General features: G+C 43.8%; 1 protein-coding gene across 3 annotated transcripts in view; it reads right to left on the bottom strand.

The window, feature by feature from the left end:
- Nucleotides 1–24,104, bottom strand: part of PLCB1 (phospholipase C beta 1) — a 334,660-nt gene that overhangs the window by 188,346 nt on the left and 122,210 nt on the right. The gene's annotated exons all lie outside the window — the stretch shown is intronic.

Genomic DNA, 24,104 nt, shown 5'->3' with positions numbered 1-24,104 from the left:
CAAAGGTGTTCTCTGACAGAATGTCACTTTACTGCTACTGGAAAGGTAGTCAAGGCTCGAGCTGTGAGGTGGGAGAGACTCAGTGCAGTGGACAGAGTGAGGATTTCGGAAGGGAAAGGGAAAAGCCACAGTCAGAGTTCCCTGACTGCTCCTGTGCCATCTCCCTATGGGAATTTTCTGCCCACAAACACTGACAGGTGAACTCAGCTTTCCTTCCTCACCCTGTTACAAAAGGCAATCCTTGTGCTCTTGGTTCCAGCAGCACCTGGAGAAATCCCCCTCCAGCATCCCAGTCCCAAATTCAGCCTCAGAGCCTCAGCAGCTCAGTCCTTCTCAGTTACCCTCCCAGCCCTGCTCAAAATGCCTTTTGCCTCTTCTCCAACATCCTTTCCAAAATCCCATCAAATGGCAAGAACAATCCCAAGCCCTTGCCCAGCTGCCAAACACCCCTGTAGGTCTTTCTCTTCCTTCCCTGACTCCAAATGCTTCTCAGGGCCCCTGTGCCACTGCAGCTCAATGTTTAGTAGTTTCACTCTGAGACCCTGAACTGGCAATTTTGGGGAGGTTTTGGTGTTGCTGCTTTTCTTTCCGAAGAGAACTCTGAAAATTAGCTTTAAAAACTTATGATAGCCAAACAATTAAACAGGAATTACTTTATAAAACCCAAACCCTTTGGAAATACTTTTAAAATGTACATGTGTGGGGAGTTCTGTGAACCCTCCAAGCAACTAAATAACCAATGAGCAGCGAATGCATTTTCTGGCTGTTGGGGTGGGATAATTCATCCTGCTGGGTTTTTTTTGTTTTTAGGCATATGACCTGGGTTATGTAGATTCTTTGACACATGGAGAATTCACTCTCCCAGAATTAGGTACTCTGAATCACACCTGTCAGGATGCACCACACATCCAAGGACAGTGGGGTGAAATACTGAGCTCCTAAAGCACCTTCCACTGGCAATGGTAAAATCCAGGACTGCCTGGGCCTCGAGTCCATCTTCCACCTAGGATAGTTGTTTCCAGCCTACCTTAACTATTTCAAAGGTAAAAATGTCTGCCCCTTGGTTTTTTTGATAAGTTCTGGTCACCTTTTTCAAGGCAGATATAAAGCAAACTGTATCTTGTAGGATACTTGTGCCCTGTTTATCCAACTGCAATAGGAATTCAAGGTTCTGTTCACAGGTATTAAGCTCGGAGCTTATTCCATTCCACTGTCAGGAACTGGGAAAGAGGCAGCAGAGGGATTGGAACACCCACAAAGCACTAAGAAGAATCTGGCATTTAGTCTCAAAAACATAGGGAAAGACCCATCTCTGCTGGAAACAGCAGCATGTGAGAGGATTTGCAGCAGCCAGGGGGACGAGCAGCTTCCCAGCCCACGGATCTGCCTCAGCACTGTTCCAGCAGGATGCAGAGTGGGCAACAATCCACTGTTTCCCTTTAATACCTATTTGGAAAAGGGATGGCAGCCCAAAGGGAATAACCACTGGCAGTGTGAGGATCTGACACTTTAATAAAGGGGCTGTGAGTCCCTCGCAGCAGCGGTTCCTCCCCACTGAGTGTTCCCAAAAACCCACCCGGTGTCAAATCCTGCCCTGTCAACGCTGGGTTTGCTGCGTTATTCCTAAGGAGCTTGGAAATAAAATCCATGTTTCCTCACTAACCATAAATCCTTCATCACCTGGAAAGAATGGATTTGTTTTCCACCACTTTCACTCATAAAATATCTGCTCAAACCTACAGGCTCTGCCCGCTGTGTTGTTATCACGGGGACTGTGGGAAGGTCGGGGTTCTCAGCTCTACACTGAGCTCTGAGAGGTCTCTGGGCTTCCACACAAATTCCTTATCAGGATATTATTGCCACTGTTAAACCCAGAAAGAAAACAAAATGACTTGTTAGGTTTCTGAAAGAAAAAAAAAGAGCTACGGAGCTGTAACAGAACATTTCATTAATATTCCTTGTGTTGTGTATACATAACAAGCTCATTAGCGAAGCACCAAGCAAAGTAATTATTTAGTTTGGGGGTTTTTTTTTGTTCTCTAAAGAGGATAATTTAATATGAAGATCATTCTCTGCATTTCTGGATTTCTTTGTCTTTTCAGTTTGTAAATAACATATCAAAAGTTGGAATGAAAGCATCCTACAATAAAGCATTTTGAAAGGAAAAGAATAGTCTACCAGATTAATTCTGTGACTAATCATAAGAATAAACTTGATTGTTTTTCTTTATATGCCCACTGATTATGTCATTTTCTTGATTTCTGAGCACCAAAGCACTACTCTCTCAAAAGTGCTTGCAAATCCAAGATATTAATAGTTAATCAAATGGAATAAACATTAAAAACTTCACATGAGAACTCTGCCTCATGCTCCAAACTGACTGCACTGGAATAAGAAAAAAAAAAGAGAAGAGTTTTAAGATTAAGGTCAGAGAAATTCTTCTGCTTGCCTCACACCAATGGACTATAATGGACTTCAAGTGAGAGGTGCATGTTGATAAAGCTCTCAGGAACAAAGTTAGCCCCGGAGTAAAAACAGGGCCTGTTTTAACAGGAACTGGCCATGCTGAAATGGAAACAATTCCTAGTCCCTCCCCCACCTGCAATATGGATCTGCTATCAAGCAAATTCCAGAAAAAAAGGAGGAATAAGAAAAAAAAATTCAAGAAATTGAAAAGACCTTTATCCAGTCTCAGAAACAATATTTCAGGATCTAGAGATGGGCTCCCAAAATGGTAAAATCTCAGTAGTATTTGTATCATTTTAGGTAATTTTTTTCCTACGGTTTCTGTGACTCACCGATAGGGAAAAAAAAACCCAACTACTTTATTTAGCTAAAAAAGAAATTTCTGTCTGAAGCGAAAAAAAAAAAAGCACTGCACTGTATTTCCCTTCTCCAGAAAAATGAATGGCAGAATAAAAGAGCCATTCTCCACCAGATTTGTTTCCTTTCCCGGTGGTTCGTGTGACTCAGCTCCCACCACCACCAGCAGCCTCCAAAATGTCTGCAAGTGGCGGCCCAGGAGCAGCACGAGCCACATCCCAGCTCACAGCTTGGCAGCTTCCAAAGGGGATGTGCTGCTCCTCTGAAAAATTCAGGCAAGGGAAGCTGGAAATCACTGCCAGGCTGAAAAGCTGCCCACTGCCAGGCTTTCAAGGAGTTTCACAAAGTGCCCTGTCCCTTTGCCCAGGGAAGAGAGGCTTTGGAAGAGAAGCTTTCCGGGGTGTTTAACTGAGGATGAGCAGCAATGTTTTATTCATTACTCCAAAACTCTCCACAGTTTTGGAAAGCAATCACCAGGTTTGTGCCACAGGGCCAGGACTGAGGGAAAAGCGGAATATTGCAGGAAAGGATATTGATGGTGCTGCACAGGGAGGAGATGCGGTGACGGCGCAGTTTAGACAGGAGGAAAACAACCTGAAATGACTGAAACCCAGGGGGAATTTTAAGTAGGTTGAGAGCAATCTCTGACACCAGAGGAGGCCACAGGGATGATGGGAGGGTTGGAGCAACTCTACTGTGGAGACAGGCTGGGAGAGCTGGGGTTGTTCAGCCTGGAGAAGAGAAAGCTCTGGGGAGACTTTCTAGCACCTTCCAGGGCCTAAAGGGGCTCCAAGACAGCTGGAGAGGGACTTTGGACAAAGGGCCTGGAGTGATGGGACAAGGGGGGATGGCTTTAAACTGACAGAGAGAAGGTTATTATTAGATTGGATATCAGAAAAAAAAAATTACTCTAAGGGTGGTGATGCCCTGGCACAGGTTTCCCAGGAAAGCTGTGGCTGCCCCATCCCTGGAAGTGCTCAAGGCCAGGTTGGATGGGGCTCTGAGCAACCTGGGATAGTGGAAGGTGTCCCTGCCCATGACATGATCTTTAAGGTCCCTCCCAACCCAAACCATCCTGTGATTCTATGACAATGTGAAAATTTAATGTAACTATAGTCATCTGAGGGATGCAAGGTCTGCAGGGACAATGCAGTTTTTTATTATGGGAAAGACATAAATTTCTGATACAGCACATTTTCCATTGTGCCATCTATGTATTCCTTTCAAAACCTGCCTAGATGATTACAGCTTTCCAGCAAGGGAGAAATTGCCTCATTATCCATAAAATATTCCAAGTGATGATATAAACAGCATTGTCAAATGTGGGAAATCAAGTGGGGAGTGAAGGAAAAAGAGAAGATTCTGGATTTCAGCTTAAATGATTTCAGCTCAAACTTCCTTCTCTAGGAGAAACCAGGAGCCAGGAACATTCCCCCCTTGCTGTTTTCCTTCTTTTCCCACACCCCTCAGTGTCACAACTGAGGTAGCTGATAGGAAACATGTTGTGACAATGGCTCTGAGCAACAGCCCTCTCTCCAGAAGAATAAAATATTAAGAAGATCTAAATCCAGCTCAACTTCGGTTATTTGGTTCCAAAATACAGAACAATCCACGTATGTCCATTTTAATAATGCATCAGTGCTGCTTCCCCGTTCCCAGGAGTTATCCCTTCTCTCAGATCATGTCCCAAAGCCATAAGAAATGAGCTTAATTTCTTCCTGCACTAAAAGTGCAAAGATTCCCTCTCAATTACTCCATGTCTGCGGAAGTATTTCCATGCACACAAGACTGGTTGAAGCTCTCACACTTGCTCAGCCACCAGAACTGAACTCATTTAATGATCCCATGCAAAGCTCAACCTTCCAACCATTTCAGTCAATTGGCTTTTCATTGTTCTTGAGCAGCCCCTTAATAACTAGAAATATTTTCTTAAATTGGAATAAAGCTGCACTAAGATGTGTAATCCCGAGTTCAGTTTCTCCACAAGTATTTAAATATTGTTGCCACACGGGCATTTCTAACATGATTTTCTGAGAAAGGAAGAGAAGAAATGACCGACTCCCCCGGTTAGATGGATGCAATATTTTCAGTGAAAGAAACTTGCCTGGAAATGGGTAGCATTTTCAGTAAGGAAGCATAAATACATGGTGTATTATATTATTTTATCTTCTGATAGCGGTGGTTTCAAAAAATAAAATATTCATCTTCCCCGGTTCCACGACAGCCCTTGCATTAATTTTCAGAATAAAAGTAAATTGCTTTGAGTGGAAGGAGAAGCCCAAAGTGCAGCCTTGTTGAGCTCTATTAGCAGTAATGAAAAGGTGAAAGAGTTTAAAATTCAGATAACAAATTCTTCTCGCTGCTCACACAAACCCAGAAGAAGTTCTGCAAGAGACGACCCTATTTTCTGTAATTAAGTTCTTTGAATTAGAAAGCTGGGTGCAAGAAACTAAGTGCCAAACCAAATCCAAACCCTCACTTCTGATAGCACATTTGATTTATCAAAATCAGGACGAATTTCTCCCCTGTATTTCAAGGAAACCATTCCCCTCTTCAGTGTAAAAACTGCCTAACCAAGAGTAACTTAATTCTCTAAGGGCTGCAGTTTTGCTCGTGTCCAAGGGTTATGGAAACAGCTTGGAGGAGTCGTTCTGCAGAGACACAACGCGTTTTACAGAGAACAGTTTACAGATTATTTGATCTCCAGCAAAGGGATGAGCAGACCAGGCAGTTTTTAATAAGACAGGAGGGTCAGGCAGCATGAAGAACAAGGCAGTGCTCAGTGGGAGAGTCAAGTTTAATCATTATGTTCAGCTGTAAATTTATTTACTTAGAAAGGTTCTGCGTTGAAGGAGCATTCTGAACATCAGACACACGTTAAGTCCAAAATACAGCTGAGGCAGCAACTGCAGAGCAGGAGCAGATGGGGAATGAGATGGAAAAAATACCCACTACCAAGAGAAGCTCTTGGAAGATCTACAGCAAAGCAGTTTGACTGAACTCAGTGGCACTGCACCAATTTGAAACGAGAAAATAAAAGCCTCCAAATTAGCTGTCTGAAGTTTTCATATAAAATGCTGGTGGGTCTCCAAACTACCTGGGGCAGAGTTCATCTCCTTCCCAATTTTGGTGTTTTTATATTGCACGTAACTTTCTATCTTAAAAGAGAGTGCCAGCTCTTTTCTGAATTTTTAAAGTATTTATCATTCTTTGTTGTCACTGATTTGTTTCCCCTCATTAAGGTCATTAAACAAAGGAAAACTCGGATTTGCCCCTCTGCTGTAACACCGTATTCTGTGAAATGTGAAATGCATCTGTTGGCCACTATTGGTGTTTTGATATTCAAGGGGAGCCAGAACTGCAAATTTAGCATTTAAATCATGTAACAAAAGCAGAAGAAAACCGTGCAATTACATAACTTCCTCCTCCTTGCTCCATTGTCTCTCCTACAAATCTATTTTGTTTTGTATAATTGAAATACAGGACTCCAAGCACTTAAGTTCAATCTTTCCTTGTAATTTAATCAGTAAAGAAACTTGGCTCGAAAGAAAATAAAGGCAGGAGGCAAAATGGCAATGAGGACCATGTGTCTTCTGGCCTGAACACAGCCAATGTGAATTCTGGATCCTTCTGTACAAAACACATTTATTTTTGTTGGTCTGGGTCAGGAATGGCACTTTCCCACTAGAGATAAACTTTCTCCATGGTGGTGTTTTTGTAATTCTCATTCTGCCCCGAAGAACTGGCACCTTTATGTTATGCTGATGGATTTTAGGTTTTTTTTATTCTCTACAAATATGACCTTTCTAACGCTGAGTAAACATTTTCCACTAGAATTTACAGTTTAAGCAAAAATTAATGGTTCATCTCTACAGATACCTCCTCGCTCTGATAAACAACCACCTATATCCAAGAATATCTCACCTCCTGACCACAGGGGAGATGAACATTGGTAGGGTTTCCCCAGAGGCACAGGCAGTGTTTTGCACCTCTCCTCTTTCAGCCATTTCCAGGCTGCCTCTGTATCTGTCTTTACAGCCTGTGCTTTATTTCAGATGCACAGAAACCAGTGTAAACAACCCTCCCAGCCCAGGCAGAGCAAAACAAACCGAGAGCATTTCAATAACTCTTTCCCTAAACAGGAATATTATAAAGCTAAAAACCCACAAAGACAGTAACCATTCATTTACCTGGGGGATTGCCTGTTTTGTGTGAAAGCCTTTTCCTTCACTGATGCTCAGATTTGCTTGATAGAGAATGACACATTAATGTCACCAGCTGCAGAACCCCACGGAAATGTCTGAAGTCTGTCAGATTTGTGGTGCACACAAACAGTTGTAGGGCAACTGTCTTGCCAAAAATGTGCCCTTTTGCAGCTCTAGTTGGATAAATATCTAAAATAAGCTACCTATGGTCCTTTAAATATGTACTAATTCCATCTAATAAACCTAACACATCTTCAAGAGAACTTCCTGGGAAAAGAGGGAATCCTGTTTGCCAGCTCAAAAACTTCCAGCATTTTATTTGCTTCCAAATAACACCCTCCTGATGCTCCAGTTGGTCATCTTAGTCATAGTTTAGGACAATCACATCCTGATCTCGCACTCCTACACTAGAAAGATAATAATGGTGCTACAGAACTTTCCTCAAGCTCAGAGCCTTCCCTGCCAGTCCTGAACGGGCATCTCAGCTCCTGCAGTTCCTGGGGAATGCCAGGGAAGGCTCTCAACCAAGTAGGCAGGATTCCTTTAGAAGTACACTTAGAAAAAAAATAAAACTAAAAAGGCTCAGCCTCCAGGTAATTTCTGGTTTGTTCCCTCATTTGTTTTGCACTGGAGAGCACAAAAGCACAGTTTCCAACAGAGAGGGAGAAACATAAAATTATAGTTAGCACAGTAAATTCCCTAAAGAAGAGAACAATGATTTCTCTCTCTGAAATGGGAAAGAGGAAAATACCTCCCTCACGAAAAGCAACCAGAGTTACACAGACAAGACACTTCAAAAAGAAAATTAATTATTTTACAGTTTGGAGGATAATTACTTAGAAGAGTTCTGAGACTCACAAGCATCCAGATCCTCAAGGATGAGAGCACTGCTCCAGTGAATCCAGCTGTGGATACTCCCTGCATTCACATCACCCCGCTCCCATCCTCCCTTTCCCACATGCTCACTGGTTTGCAGCCTGATTAAGATTTTATCACTTGACCAAACAAATACAAGGAAAATTCCAAGTTTGCCAACTAAAAACTTCCGGCTAGAACCCCTCAGATCTTATAAATGATGATATAACCCCTGAAACCCAGAGGGAATCATTAACTTCAGCCCACAAATGACCTGGCTTTGCTTCATCACAGTTCAACCCATTTTCATTTTTTAATGTAAATTTTGAGAGTAACCTAATACTTTCATCGTGTAAAATACAGTTTTCCCTGGATTTAGCTGCTGCAATATCCAGCTCTTCTAGAACCAGAGATGTAGCCAAACCACAAGGGACCAGGCCAAGGTCTCTCCAATTAGAGGAAGAATTTTGATAAATACAGGAATCTCCTCCCGATGCTCTCCGTGACTTGCACAAAACTTCTCACAGAAAGCAAGGAAATGTTCCTTAAGCCTCAAAATTGTTTCACACTTTTCCTATGGAATTTCAGTGAGATTCAGTTAAATTATGAAGCGCTAAAATAATCCTCATTTTACTTCCCTGGAGAATGTCAGTGGCTAAACAAGCAACTTAAAACTGACACTTCCTAGTTTCCAAACTTGCTTTTTTGACCTACATAACCTCTAACTTTTTAGCTTGGTAAGAAAATACAGAGATGATAAAGAATGAAGAATTAATGACTTGGGAAGTCAACTTCCATCACAATCTCAGTGGAACTCAGCACGTAAATCCTTGGGTTCTGCTGGAAATCTCAGGCATCACTCGTTAGACAGGTCATCTCCATATCCAAAACATGAAACCCCACAGGGGTGTCCTACCGAAACATGAGACAAGAAAGAATTTGTCCTAAATTTTGGAATAACAGGCCAAATGAAACCCACTCAGAGCAGCTGCTTTCACACCTGCAAGTGCACTGCCTTCCATCAGACTGAGAGGGATTCCCACAATCCAGACATCCAAGGATACGTGGATCTGATTCCTTTTTAATAAATAAATTCAGTTATCTGAAACCTCTTTTTAATAACTCCTTGTCTTTCCATTTTCTATGCAAAGATGGCACCTGGGAGAGTTAGGGATCATTGTTAGGGATCATTGTTAGGGATCTGCAGGGACTTATCTAATTGCCAGAGTTATTGCAGTGAAAGATGACATGGAAACACGGGCTAAAAGGTAGGAACAAAATATTACAAATCTCCACTTTTTCCCATTTAAGTACAAAATACCACGTGCATACAAGAACAACGTAATTATTACTACACAGTTTAAATTTATTCATTATTAGCTCTCCTTGCATCACCTAAAAAGTCAGCAAGATCCCGTGGAGCTGCAGAAACATAATTACCAAGATCAATTCAATGCACCGTGCCATTAACACCTCATTAGAGCGAGGCCACAACATGAAAGCATCTCACAGACACGGGTGGGTTTTGCAATTCAGAGTGCAATTAGGTCTGGGTCTAATTCAATGCATCCAGTTCCAAGTGGAATGCAAATTCCGGATGTCTTTGTCCTGGGATTTAAAGGTCACTCGTGTAAGGGAACATTAACTTCGCCGAGCAACTCCCGGGAGAAAGGCTCGTCCAGCACTGGAAGGGGCTGTCCAGGGAAGTGGCAGAGCCACCAGCCTTGGAGGGATTTAGAGATGTGCCACTTGGGGACATGGCTTAGTGGTGGCCTGGCAGTGCTGGGTTAATGGTTGGACTCAATTCTCTTCCAGGCTAAAGGATTCCATGACTCTGTGCACATGTCAAGGCTTTTCTAGCAAGCAAAGTTGACACCAATAGCAACTACAGCTAAAAAAAAAACCCCAAACTACAAACACACAAATCCTGAAACACTGATACTTAATGCTTTGAGTCAAAATATTCCTTGACATTTCCTTTTTCCCCCCACTTCTTTTCTGTCTTGATTTTCTTTGCACGGTGACACAGACTTAAACTGACAATGCACATCCCTAAAGCTGCATCCATATTTTCTGCATCGGGGCTTAAGACTTAGGATTCTGGATTCCTGCTTCATGTATTCCAATATTCAGAGATACATGCCTTCAAAATAAACAGGCATATGAATGGATTTTTCCTAAGAGCTAAAACATCAGTCCTGTTGATTTTTAAGTATAGTCTTTAATTTCTGCAGAAGTGATTATGATATTAATTTTGAATATTCAGTGACACCAGGATGAGGCAGAACATATGTTGTGATTTCTCTGCAAACAAAACACACTCTCTCTGGTATTTTTTCTCCTCCAAAGACCAAATGCACCAAAGGTCCTCTGGTTAAACGGAGCCTTTTTGTTCCTCAGAGTTGTATCTTATTCTTCTCAAGCATCTGAAGCTGGAATTCCAGCTGATCCAAAAAATGAACTTCCACCTGAGTTACATGTCCTGGCTGAAAACCCTGTCATTGGAGACACAAGGTATCTCTTAAATTCCATAGGAAACAGGCAGCTCTAAATAGACACTTTAAACATGGAACTGAATTTCAGAAAGCCTGAACACTGTGCAGTTTAACAGGTAGGAAAGCTGTTTTCAGGGAATATTGTAATGAATATTCCTAAGCAGCTCTGGTGACTCAGTGGTAAGTCTCTAAGTCTCTGTATTGCTGTGTGGGCAGTTGGAATACAAATTCTCCTTCCCCCTGGGTCGCCGCTTTGGGATGCTGCTGTCAAAATAAAGCCCCAGGTTGTGCAGGGGAGGAATTTATTGTGTGGCCCCAGGATGCCACACTTGCTGGGGGAGGCTGTGTGGGCCCAGGGCTTGCCTGGAGGGGGCTGTGCTGAATCCCCCCCAGCAGAATGGTGAGGATTTAGGGCCCTTCAGGAGGAAAAAATGCAGAGTTTTGTTTCAAAGTCAACTTTTCCCTTTATATTTTTGAAATACAACGGGTTTGCCAATTGCCAGCTACAAATGAGGGAATAAAGAGTTAGGCCAGCCCACCCTCTCTTAGGCTGTGATGTTTTATTCTCCAGGAAAGGCTTTTATGGAGCACCCTGCTGAGATGAGGGTATTCAGTGTCTCCAGAGGAGAAAGGGAATGGCATGAGAGGTAAATAAAATGTTCAGGCCTTAAGCAGCTCAAACCCCCACCACTATAGAAGCTCACACAGCACTACTCTTCTGGAGATGGGGCACATGCTAAAGCAGAGCCTGCCCTAAGTGGATAAAGCCAGATTTGCTCAGTAGCTTGTAGGATTGAGCCATTACAGCATAATCCACAAATATCAGTCTAGAAAGTAAGGCTAATTCAGCCTTACCATAGCATAGCATGCATTGCCATCTCTAAAGCAGCTTTTTTTTTTCTAAATTGTCTTTAATTTGCAGCTTATGCTGCCATTTCTAAGCTATTCTATATATGCCAACAGAAAAGTCAGGAAATTTGTTGGAAGCATTTCATGCTTATCAAAAGTCCTTCCAAGCTGCAAACTAAGACAGTACTCTTATTTGTAGTCTCCTCCTAGTCCCCTTCCTGCTTTTAGTAGTATTTTCTCCAGAAAGCAGTGGAAAAGGATTACCTGTGGATGAGCAAGTTGGGCTGAACAGACAGGAGTCCATGTCCTAGACTATGAATGAGACAGCAAAAGTTTGGTAACTGTTTTAAAGGGGGGCAGAAATCCCTTTTTTTTGTTGTTTTGCAGCCAGAAAAAAACTCCAGAAATTACTTCTTTTTGAGTGCTACTGCAGAGGTAACTTGGGCACCGTGGGAGGGATGGGGAGGAAGGGTGTTAAGTACTCCTGCATATATTTCCTTCAAGAGGTTGGGAAATAAGTTAGAAAAGAGACAAAATACCAACTGAAGGAACACAGAAAAATGAAGAGGCTTGAAAAATCAAAACAGAAAGTACACTCTACATTCTGCAATATGGGAAGCAAAGTAGGTAAACCCATTTGGTTCAGTTAAGACAAGTCAGTATGGGGGCAACTTCATTATCCAATTTGGCTCCCAAATCACAGTTTCTTTTGCTGATACCCTCGTGTTTCTTAGCTCCTGGGAACACTAAATTAATCTCTTAGGTCCACAGTCAATAAAAGCTCCATCCTGTTTTGCCAAAACTAAGGTTTCATTTTTATTTAGTTGATTTGATGAGGGGTTTGGTAGGGCAGAAGCAAAGCAGGGTATTTAGATGAATACCTTAATATTCTTTCCCTGTGTCCCACAACCCCATTTCTGCCTGGCTTGGGGCCATCAGTCCCTGCTCTGGGGTGCTGGAGGATGCTGGGCTCCAGCCCTGCCCAACCTGGAGGCTGATATCCCAGATGGATTTTGGCCCATCCCCACAAATCACCCCATGTTCCTGGGCAGGGGCTTCGCAAACCTGCACAAGATCCCTGCCAGAGATGTGGGAAGAGATCTCCATTGTGGGAAGGAGCTAGGAAAGGACTATATATGGCACACCACAAACCAATTATTCACAGAGGTGAAAACACGGGATGACAACGAGCAGTTTCAGTCTCGTAAAAAAGGAGGTGATAAGAAAAAAGAAAGAACATCTCATTTTTACTTTCATTTTTTAAATCAGAAGCTGTGTTTTATCTGAACTAACTGAGATTACAACAAAGCTTCAGCGATGACTTCAGTACTGACCTGTGAAAATCACAGCCCGGAAAGTAGGATTTTAGTTCTGAAATGGGGTATTGAATTTTCACAGATTATAACCAGGCAGTGGAGAAACTGTACAAAATAATCACGTAGAAGAATTCACAGGGTCACTGGCCTTAACTGATGAAAAAAATAACCATCAGCTACCATGTGCCAAGACCAGCACTTGGAGTATTTATGGCTCTTTGTAATGAGACAATAGCAATGACAGACCTTTTTGAGGAGCACCGAGAAACACACACAGAGAACTTGCAGAGACTCAACTCTGAACTCAAACACAGCAAGTCTGGGAAATGCTGTTTAAACAGTGGAAGTGAATCACTTTTAACCAGCTGCTGATGGATCGCTGTGACATCAAATTTGTATTAATAATATTAAAAAATAATGACCACTAGACTGATGAGCCACGAGTAGGTGATTACTGAGGATTGCAAGAATATGTTTCAGTGATGAGCAGCAGATTAACAGAGGGAAAAAAAGTTAATAAGCACAGAGAAGGATAATATTGCTTATGAAGATAAATGATGGCTTCCTTTCCAATGGAAAATACGATGTTGCAAGAAACACTGGACACTGAGGTATGTACTACAAATATCCATGACAAAACAAAACAGCTTGAGGTAAGTACTTTCAAAGTGTGAAACACGTCAGAACTGGAGAAATGTCTTAATCTCCAGTGGTGGAAATACACCAAGCGAAACACTTCAATATTAAAACAACTGATGTTTTTAGTACAGAACAAGTTCCCCAGTAGTATATTAATGCAAGATTATGTGCTTTGAAATGGGAAGTGATTAAAAATACACAAAATAAAATCAAAGCATAGGAAAGCTTTTTTGATGGCAAGATCAAATTAGGAGCAATTTTTATTCCACTTGGAGGGAAAACTGTATTAACATCCATTAAAATCTATAGTAAACTGATTACCCATGATTGCTGTGGTTTAAATATGCACTTTGCCGACTTCTGAAAATTATAAGTCAAAAATTAATCCAGAACACCCTTGGAGAGCCTGGGCTTAGTGATGAATGGATGGAGATTTTGACACCTGCTGACGTGGTCGGTGCTCAACAGCAGCCAAAGTGCAGGAATAAGTCACTCACCCATAGGGACCTGGACTGCCTAAAGCCACCCAGCTGGGATGCAGTGGAGAGCAGTGCCTGTATGATGCCCTTCCCTGCAACAACCAAGAATTTGTGGAATTTAAATAAAAGGAAAAATGTGTCCCTGGCAGCACAGAGCACCCCTTGCAGGCTGTGGCTACGGAACACCAAGGAGGTTGTGGTGCTTTACCTGAAGCAGCAAAACATACCCTTTACTGGGTGACTTGACTTGTGGTAGATTATGCATCAGAAGAAAGAAACCATGGAGATTTTTGTAAATACAGCACAAACCTAGTTAATATTCTTTATTGATTATGGTGTGTCTCAGTAAGGAGGGAAATGGTTTAAAAAGGCCTCTCAGAGTGCACAGGAGATGGGCTGTGGCGCTCTCCGTATGTTATTGCATAAGGCTTGCACTGACCCATATTCTTAAAAATAACATCCCGCCGTCAAGGCCATCGGAGCTTCGCCCACAAAAATTCCACTAACCTACAAGATAAATCCTTTAGTCTGGAAACAGTCATTTGACCTCACTGCTACTTTTGTGCGCAGAACTAACACCGAACGGTCTCCCAAGGCACCCCGTAACACCCCAGCCCCGGGGGGCCGCACGCTCAAGGGCTCAGCCAGGAGTTTTACTTTAGTACCCCGAGACAGCTCAGGAGAATAAGCCACATGGCTGTTCCCAGGGCAGGGCGGGGGGCGGTGTTCCTGCTGTCCCTGCCGGGCTGAGGCTGCTCAGGGGCTCCAGGAGCTGGGGGGGAGTTTTCCCGCTGCCTTTGAGCGGCAGCTGCTCCAGGGCTGCCCCGTGTGGGCTCCAGGGGCTGCCGTGAGGGACACGGCGGCACCGCAGCGCCCGCAGGGCCGGACCGGCCCTCACAGGGTGGTTCCAACCCCACAGTCACCGACTTGGTGTCTCGCACACGCCCTTAAAGGCAAAACCGTGTGCTTTTCCGTACGGCTGTAGATGGGACCTCACAGGAAAAGCCGCCCCGGCTAACTTTGATCGTGCTCCAGTGGTTTGGTCGCACCGTTCGGATGCGGGTTACGGCCCAGTGCGGCTCGACAATAGGTGACAGAAATTTTCGGTGTCACAATTAATACTTAATCAATTTGCGGTGCCTCGCGCTCCAGCAGGCACTTGAAATGCAGGGAACAGGTACAGCCTTAAACTGCTGAGAGAATAATTACCACCCTGACTGGGCCCTCAACATAATGCCACTCTGCTGTAGTGTTCTGACAAATGCACATAGACACTTTCACAGATCCAGTGGCATTTTCCTTTCTTTTATTAAACACTCTGTGTGGGCAAGAAAAGAAAGGAGGTTGCAGTATAATTTGTGTCGCCATTTAATATCAATAATAAAACACAAGTGAAAGAGTTTTAAAAGAAAGTTGCAACGTTTCTTCCAGTAAGTTCCCCTTCTGCGCTATCACTAAGCCATATTTTTGATAGTCACAAGGCAAATGAATGGTTTTCCTTTCTGAAAGGGAAAACTCAAATCACTGTCAGCTAGAAGATCGAGAAACAAAGATGATGCATATAAAAATGAAGAGATTAAATGATTAAAGACTAAAATTTCAAGACTCCCCACTACAACAAGAAGGAGAAGCCTGAGACAGGTTACGCAGAAGAGATGGGAAGTAAATAACTCTAAGGCTACCATTCTCCAGCTTGGAAGCGGAATGGGTGTTAGGAAAGTGGTCAGTAACATCACAGAACAGCACAGAGAAGACAAGTAGGTGACAATTATTCCCACAAAAAAAAAAAAAAAAACAGATACAGAGAAAACAAACAGTCCTATATAGCACAGCAAGCAGTTGTTATTCCGAGCCCTGCTGTTGCAGTGAGCTGGGCTGAATCAGCTGAACACTTATCGAGGAGAGGTTTGCAGCTGCATTCTGCCTGAATGTGGCTGCCAACTCTGGGGGATGCAAATTCCTTATCCTAGATCCCTGCCTGGCTCCTCCTCGCTGGGATTGGAGAAAGGCCATCCCTAGGAAATTGTAAACTGAGTCCTAAAATCAGTCAGCTGCATTTTGAGAGCATTTCCATACTTAGTGCAGCAGGTGGTATATGGACCACACAGTATTTAAACGGGCATGTTCTCTCCATACAGCCGTATTTATTTACAGTGCCAGGACGAGATGCAGATGCCCAGTTACACAATCTCACCTGCAGGATAGTTATGTCTGAGCAACGCTTCACAGGATGCCAAGTCATAATTTTATATTTGGTAGAACTTTCAGTTTTAATTCGGCAGCACAGCTTTAAACTGCTTTGGCACTGGAGCCCTGAGAGCAAGCACGGTATTGATATTGGATGCTCCCATCTGAATTTGATTTGAAAATTGTGGGTTCCACGCACTGATGGCACTGTAGGTAGTTATTTACTCCTGTTCATAATTGGTGCTGACCTGGGGACAAGTGTTAGTCTGATAATCAAAGGGTTAAGAAATGTAGGTGCCCCCAGTAAACAAGAAGAATGTAATTAAATAAACTCTTTTATTCTAATATGTCAACCACTGCCAATCTTTAGAGAATCCGTTTTCAATCATTTCTCATCCACTTGTCTCAGCAACTTTTAGGCTATGAATGTGATCATTTATACCACCCATCAGATAAAAAAAACACTGAGGAAAATTGTCTGGGTCATATGTACTGGGCAATGCATTTGCATACACACCCAGGCATCCACTTACATGTGTTTTCAAAAGGCTGCAAAACTACCCATTTCTCTGACTTTGTGAGGTTTTGCACATACTGGATGTAGGAATTAACAAGCCTAGTTTGCCAATTTATGAGTGCACACCTGAAAGAGAAGAACGGACACAGTAGATTTATTGGTATATTAATGCCTAAATGCTGATTTGTTCAGCATCAATTAGGGAAAACCATATGTGTTCCCTGGGAGACCTGAAAAAAAAACCAACCAAACAAAACCAAAAGCATTTTCACTTGAATGCTCAGAATTTTCCCTGTTCTCAGAGTTACACTGCCAAAGGACTGCCATGAACAGGATGCTGCACCAAAAGCACTTAGCAGAGGAGGTGCTGAATGCAGGAGATGCAGAGCCCTCTGCAAACATCTTCTCTGGGGAGAATGACATCATGTCCTGCCTGCTCTGCCAGCCACCCTCATGCACTGGGCAACTCAGACCAAAGTGCATTTATCCATTGACATCTCCCATTCAGAAGCTGCTGCTTTGCTGGCTGGCTGCTGCTGCCCATTAATGCTCCCCATCTGCCTCCCAGCTGGCATGCTGATGGTGCCCAGCAAAATACATTGGGATGGCACTGTCAGAGACAACTCCTGCTTGCGCTGACTCCGTAACAACCCCACTTCCAACCCTTCTGCTGGGCCACGAAGCTGATACTGGGGCTGTTGATGCACTCAGGGACAGGATCCACACCTTAGGGACCAGTCTCTCCATCTCCTTTGCGATCAGGTCATCAGACCAGAACACGCCTACACCCTTCAGCAAAGCAAAGCCTTGAAGTAGTTTTGCCCTTGCATGAACACTGGAAATAAATTAAATAACCTGCTGCAGAAAACCCAGTTGGATGCAAGTTCCAGCCAGTGCAAAGAGGAAGGAAAAGGAGAGGACACACGCACAGACTTTCCTATAGGCTTTCTCCTCACCTCAGAGTGGGAAAGAAAAGTGTTGATACAATTGCTTATACCTTGCCCTTACCTCAAACAAAAGTGTGGACGTTCAGAGTCATTCTGGTTTTGTAATTTCACCTTTTCCTCCATGTCTGTAATCAGTCTGGAACTCATGTAGAGTCCTTTGGGCTCCACAGCCAGTGGGCAGGTGTCAGAGCCAGAAAGGAAGGCTGCCCATGCTGCAGTTCTTTGGAACAGGCCTCTTCTGCTTCTAATTTCTAATGATTTCTAATAAGTCACAAGCTCTGCAGCTCATGGTGTGAATAATTTGTATTAACTACACTTTGAAACACTTGTATAAAGGAATCAACCTCGGAAGCTTTGAAAACAAACAGATTCCCACCTGCATGTTAAATCTGAAGAGTAACTGAGTTAAAACAAGAAGGCTCCAAGGGAAGGTTTGCACTGTCAGTTCAGCAGCTGCACACTGTGATACCTGGGTGAGTGTCTGTTAGGAGGAGCCCTGGTTATTCAGTAGGTCTGAATGAGCTGGAACAAGCAGTAACAGTCAGAAAGGAACACAAGGCTCAGTTGTCAGTGATCGGACTGAGAAGCAATAACAACTTCCTCTCCCTTCTTATCTCAGCAGCACAATTCCCAGTATTCCTCCTACAGAGCTAATGCTGAGAAAGCATCAGACTCTTTAAATCATCCACATGGGAAGTCCAGCACTGAGATACTTGCATTTGCTCTTGCTTTTTTCCTTTCTTTTCTTTTTTTTTTTTTGATGGAGGGATGCAACTCACTGCTGTGGGGGAAAGAAAAAAGAAAGGAAAAAAACCCCTCAGAGCCGAACAAAACCTCCACTCCCTCCAAGTCAACAAAAACCTTCCTCAGAAAACCCCAAAATTAAACTGGAAAGAAAGCAATGCTCCTTTGCCCACTTCAGAAGCTCCATGGGGCAATTGAAACACAATTCAGGTGCCTTGGAAGGAAGCAGCAAAGCCTGTCAGCTCTAATGCATTATGCAAGAAGCCAGACTTCATCTAATGCAATAACAGCATCCTGCACAGCACCAAATCTCCCCAGCTCCATCTCTCCACTGTCTCACTCTACAGCTTTCCTACTTAAAATAAGCCTCTCTATTTATTTTTTTTTTGAGAGGTTTGATATGATCATGTAATTCAGGTAATTAAAAGAAACACATGATTGTTTCATATTTATACAGATAACAAATTAATACAGAGCTTGGGCGTTCCTGGGAACCCCACTGCAGTCTGTGGAGTATAAAACTTGAAGCATTTTAAGATCATAAATACAGGTCAGCCTCAGGGGTCTGTATTATTTTAAACATTAAAACTGAACTTTCTCCCATCCCTTACAGCTTCCCCAAACAAAGTTTAAGAAAGGAAAGCAGCAGCATGAAACAAATGTTTCATCCTTAAAAGAAGAGAGTAAAAATAGGCCTTTTTACTCTCCAAAAAAATTGTGGGGGAGATTTGAACATGTATGAGCAAGGAGGAACCACAGCACATACACATTAACATGACAGGAGAGCAACCACAGAGATATTTAGGACTTAAAACCCTGAAAAAATCTGAGACTACACCGGACACAAAAATCACTGCCCAACAGCTTCCAAGTTGTATGACCAGCCTCAGACTCAACAAAGAATTAGAATCCTTGCTAAGTGAGACTTGTTTGGCTCTCCCAAACCAAACAACCTCAGTACATCAAATCCAGAGGTGACTGGCCTTTCTCCAGAGACATCAGTCCTTGGTTAGTCATGACAGCACATCCCAAGGCCCTGCACAAGCACCACCGTGCAGAATGGGAGGATGGTCTTCCAGGTATGGGAACCTGGGTCCTTGACACTACAGGCTTATAAAAATACAGATTCAAGTTGTATTTTTATCTATTAATTTCTATGATGAGATACTACAACACGAAATTATCCCACCTACCAGCATTTTAAAATGGAGAACGTGTTTGGAGTCAGAAAAATAAGTTCGTTTCAGAGAGGATTTTTGAAAATGCCTGGGGAGAACTACACTTATCCTGCCAAAATGTGGAAGGGATACTTCCCAAACTGAAAGATTTGGCAGGTAGGAAGCATTTACATATCTCGTAGCAAAATACAGAATGTTTTTCTTAAAATATTTTAAGAAGAAATAAAGTGCATATTTCAAAGACACTTTCATGGGCATGTGTTATAATCCAGATTATACAACACTGCTGCTATTAAAAACAAAGCCTGTTCTAAAAAGAAAAAAGAACCCACCCAACCATGTTCATGGTGTTTGCAAATGAGAAAGAGATGATTAGGAGCATTTTCTTCATTAAATAACAAATCGCTTCTCAGAGGTGGATATTTTAAGACAGAGCACGAGTGGCCAATTGTCAGCTGGTGTAAATTATCCCCATTGCAGGGAGCTCTATTTTTACCAGCTGAAGATTTGCCCCTGAGCATCTGCCAGGGAACCACAGACATATATATGGAAAGGCATCGATTCTAAATAATGACAAGAGAATTACAACGTGTTGGGCAATTACAGGGACAGGGGGACAGGCAAAGAATGAGGGAAGTCACAGTGAGTACAGGAGTGAGCAGGAAAGCAGGCAGCAATACTGAGAACTCTCTAGGCACGGCAATACTGCACCAAAATCTGTGTTACAACCCCCCCTTCTCACCCCTGTGCTGCAGAGCCCGTGTATATAAACTGGGCTTCAGCATCTGGGCTGAGTCAGCACCCCTGGCTCGTCCCTGCAGCGGGCAGGGACAGCTGGGGAGTGCTGAAACCAAGAGGGTGGCTATTCCGAACAGGGGGATGAAGCATTTACAGACAAAGATTTTAAGATAGCAATTTTCACGTGCATCTGGGCTGCAGGAGCCTGGTAAGTGAACCCAACCCTGCCTCCCTGACGCCTGGGCAGCTCCGTGTGCCCGGCCGGCTGTGCCTGCGTGGCACCGGCACTTGTGCAACCTGGCTGAGGGCTGGAAATCAGCCCGTCCCTGGGAACGACTGGGGCACTCTCCCATAGACCTGGACTTGCTGCCTGGGGGGTGGCCATCCCGAGCCATTGTTTGGTTTCCTGCTTGTTTTTCCCATAGCCTTTGCTGGTGTAACCCAATCCAGCCCCTGCTGAACAACCCCCGGGCTGCACTCGGGGTGGTGTTGAAAGACTGGAACACGGCAGCTTCACAGGCACTGCAAAGCTTCGCTTTTAAACAGAATACCTTCCCCAGCATTCCATGTCATGCGTCAGTAAGTTCAGAAGACAAGAGGAGAGGGAAAAACACTTCCTAGTGTCTCCCACTTAAAGCAGTATGTTTTGGCATCCCAAAAGCCCTCCTTTCCCTGTGCTGGCAGCAGATGTGCTGCTGGAAATCACCACCCTATTGCTTCGTTTGCAGGAAAACAAGACACTGGAGCTGCTGCAGGATATTTGCAGGTTACACTGACCCAGCTCAGCAACGCTACCTTTTAAAACCATAAACCTGCACTGCTTGGAACATGCTGCTTGTTAGATACAAAAGCCTTTAAACTGAGGAGCCCAGCTACTGGTAAAGAATAACTTCTAATTACATGACATAATCATTAATTAGCACTTATCCAGAGATGAAGCCTGGATTCATGGGCGACAAAGGACGTGGTAGTGAACGTACAGGAGCACTTAATGTACAGGAGCACTTAATGTACAGGAGCACTTAATGTACAGGAGCACTTAGTCACATCCCTGAGACACGGTGGATGTGCCACCACTAAGCACCTTTATGGGAAGTTTGGGTACCTTTTAAATGGCCACTTATGCTCAAAAACCAGCGACAGACATAAAATCCATGGAGGGAGACGATTTGGACTTAAATTCAGAGCAGATAAGTCTGTCAAGGAAACATTACGAAAAAGATGAAAACTAGCAGAAGCAGATTATTAAATTTATGCTGTGCTGGATTCACTGCCACCAGTTTTAACAACAGGCTTTATCCTTCATGTAACCAAATTTATGCTAATCTCTTCAAGAGTTCCAGAAACCAGAACCAGCAACACTCAGGATTTGCAGCATTTCAAAAGTTATTCCACAATACTCTGCTTTTCATTTTTGTTTTAACTCCCCCAGTAAACACTGTAGGGTATTTACTCTGGACGTCAAAGCACTGGCAGCACTTCCATTTCATTGTAAAAGGCCAAGATAACAAATACAGATTTATTATTAAATGTCCCACCTTTCACACTATGCAAATTCACCCAGCCTGCAGCCCTACTTTTGGCAGTCCCCTTTCCCAAGGGCCCTTTAGGAAGAGGCTATCAGCCAGATTAATTATTTTAACAATAGCAGCCTTTTCCTACTGCCATTTTTTCTGTCACCATGATATGACATAAAGCAGGGGGGAGGCAGAATGAATTCATCCAGCCTGTAATATATCTCAGTCCCAAGCTTCCCAGAAGCAGCAGACTCAACGCTCAAGTACAAAGCCTCCAGCCTTGCGTGACGAGTCAGAGGGGACGGGAGGGAGCATCGCGTGTCCCTGCTTCTGGAAGGGGCAGCACGGCCCATCTGGCTGGGGAGGTTGACCACCACAAGATGAGAGACAGGGACAGCTGCTAAAAACCCAGAATTACAATAACCTGCTCCTGCTGCCGTCATTCCTTACGATAACATTCCCAGCGGAAAACGCGGCACCTCATAAACCCTTTGATGCTCGATAACTTGCGCACGGTTCGGTTGCTGGTCCCGCTCTTCTGACAGCAGCGTAACTGTAGCAGCACGTGATCCCCGTGCAGCACATAAAGGGACATGCTCTGACCTTCCCACGTGTCCCACGGGGAGGCCTGGCACTCCAGGAGCAAGCAGTGCCATGTGCTGGCCAGCACTGCTGCTCCGGCTCTTCCCGGGGGCAGGACAGCCTGGGGCCACTGAGCCCACCCAGGAACTGGCCCAGCACCGCTACTGTTCAGCCTCAGGGTGTGAAAAGGAACGCTTAGGGATGCCCAGCAACTGCTGGAGACACAGGTGTGCTTATGGGGAGGAAAAGCTATACCCAGTATTCACAGAAATGGAAAGATTAGGATTTTCTCACTCTGAGACAACACCTGAAGTTCGCAGCCTATAGTGCATAGGATAAGACAAAGCTAAGGATTCCCTAAATCCTCATTTTATTAGCATTAGTATTTTACTATTATAAGTATTTTACTATTAGTGTTTTTTACAACTCAGAGCCACGGATGTACATGGAAGGAGAAGGAATCATTCCCCTGCCAACCTGAGTCACCCCAGGTGTCAGGACCTGCCCTTCCACTGGGGTGAGCACAGCTCATGGGCTCTGTATTCCAAATCCACTCCTGCTGCAGATCCTGGTCCCAAAGATGTGAAACGCTGTGGGCACAGGGGATTAGGTCATGTGAACGGGCTGTACTGTACATTTGATTCAAGAGAAACCATAAAGCAGTTGGCACCCTGCAGCCTGCTCTGTAATGTTTACAAAATGATAATAACTGCAAAGAAACGCCAACAGGAACTTAGCACGAGTTAAACAAATCACCTTCAAAGTGGCACTCTGACACAATGGTGTCAAAACACATTTCCTTTCCCACTGGAACAATCCTATTATTTCATACTGGCAAACGGAGGGGAGAAAAGCGGTTTTACACCCATGGGAAAACGGCACATTTACAGGGAGATGAGAGTGGCTGGGGAACTCCCAGAACTGCTGGGGGGGGAGCTGGGCTTCTTCAGAGAAGGACTTCTGAAGGCAAGGGGTGTTTGACAGGGAAAAAGCCTGGAGGATTATCCCATGTCAATGTAAATCCACGAAGAGAAAACGCCATCTTCGTGGCTCCAATGGGTGCCAGATCATGATCCCTCTCACAGGGATGTGCCCGTGCTCTGCCCATGCTCCTCCACACCACCAGAGAACCAAATGAGACTGAGGAAAATAAACCCTTTCCCCAAGATTGGTCAGTGCCAGGTGCCATAGGTATCCAAATTTAAATAAGAAAGCCTGAAATGGCATCAGGCACCAAAGTGAGGAGGAAGCGGTTTCACAGAACCTGCATTACTGTGCAATATTCTGATTTTCTTACAGGTTTTATGCTTTTCTGATTACCTATCAGTCACATGTTTTGCAGAACTCAGTCTCTCTGAACTGAGATGTGATGCTTGTATTACTTAAGAGTACCACAATGGGTTGGGCACAGATCAAACACACAAATGACAGAAGTGGCTCCCCCCAAGCTAAAAGAGAAAAGAAACTTGAGAGGAAGGAGCGACCTCCAATTTAGGCTCCCACCTTAGACAGAATTTGTTTATCAGGTGCTGGTTTGTTAATTTGGCAAAGATTGCTGATTAAGATGAAGGAGGTTAAGTGTCTTTTGTACACAGGCTGACACATCCTCAAAGGCAAGCGGGAACATCTGATAGGAGAGGTCCTGGCTGAGCTCTGCCAGTCAGGAGGGCTTAACCATCCAACGGCACAACCTACATTTCCAACTCAGTTTTCCAACTCAGTATTTCACTACCACGTCTCCTCAAAAGACACAACGTTTATTGAGTGAAAGACAATCGTTTCAAGGAAAAAAAAGACACCAAAATCAAGGAAAATCAAGGGCCACTTCACTCTGCACTTATACTGGAAGCACCTCCAGCTCTCCTCCCATTTCTGTCTATGATGTGAATGGTTCAAAAGTCAGTTGGACACAAAAACACATCCACAAACTTCAGTGTCAGTTGAGGTTGGGATGGAGAAGTGGGTGGCTCAGCCTGCAACACTTTCACAGAGTAACTTGGGAATCAAAGGAATTTAAGAAGTCGTGGAATAGG

The sequence above is a fragment of the Pseudopipra pipra genome, chromosome 3 (genome assembly GCF_036250125.1).
Source record: "Pseudopipra pipra isolate bDixPip1 chromosome 3, bDixPip1.hap1, whole genome shotgun sequence".
Taxonomy (NCBI): Eukaryota; Metazoa; Chordata; class Aves; order Passeriformes; family Pipridae; genus Pseudopipra; species Pseudopipra pipra.
This window is presented reverse-complemented; position numbering and strand designations above follow the sequence as displayed.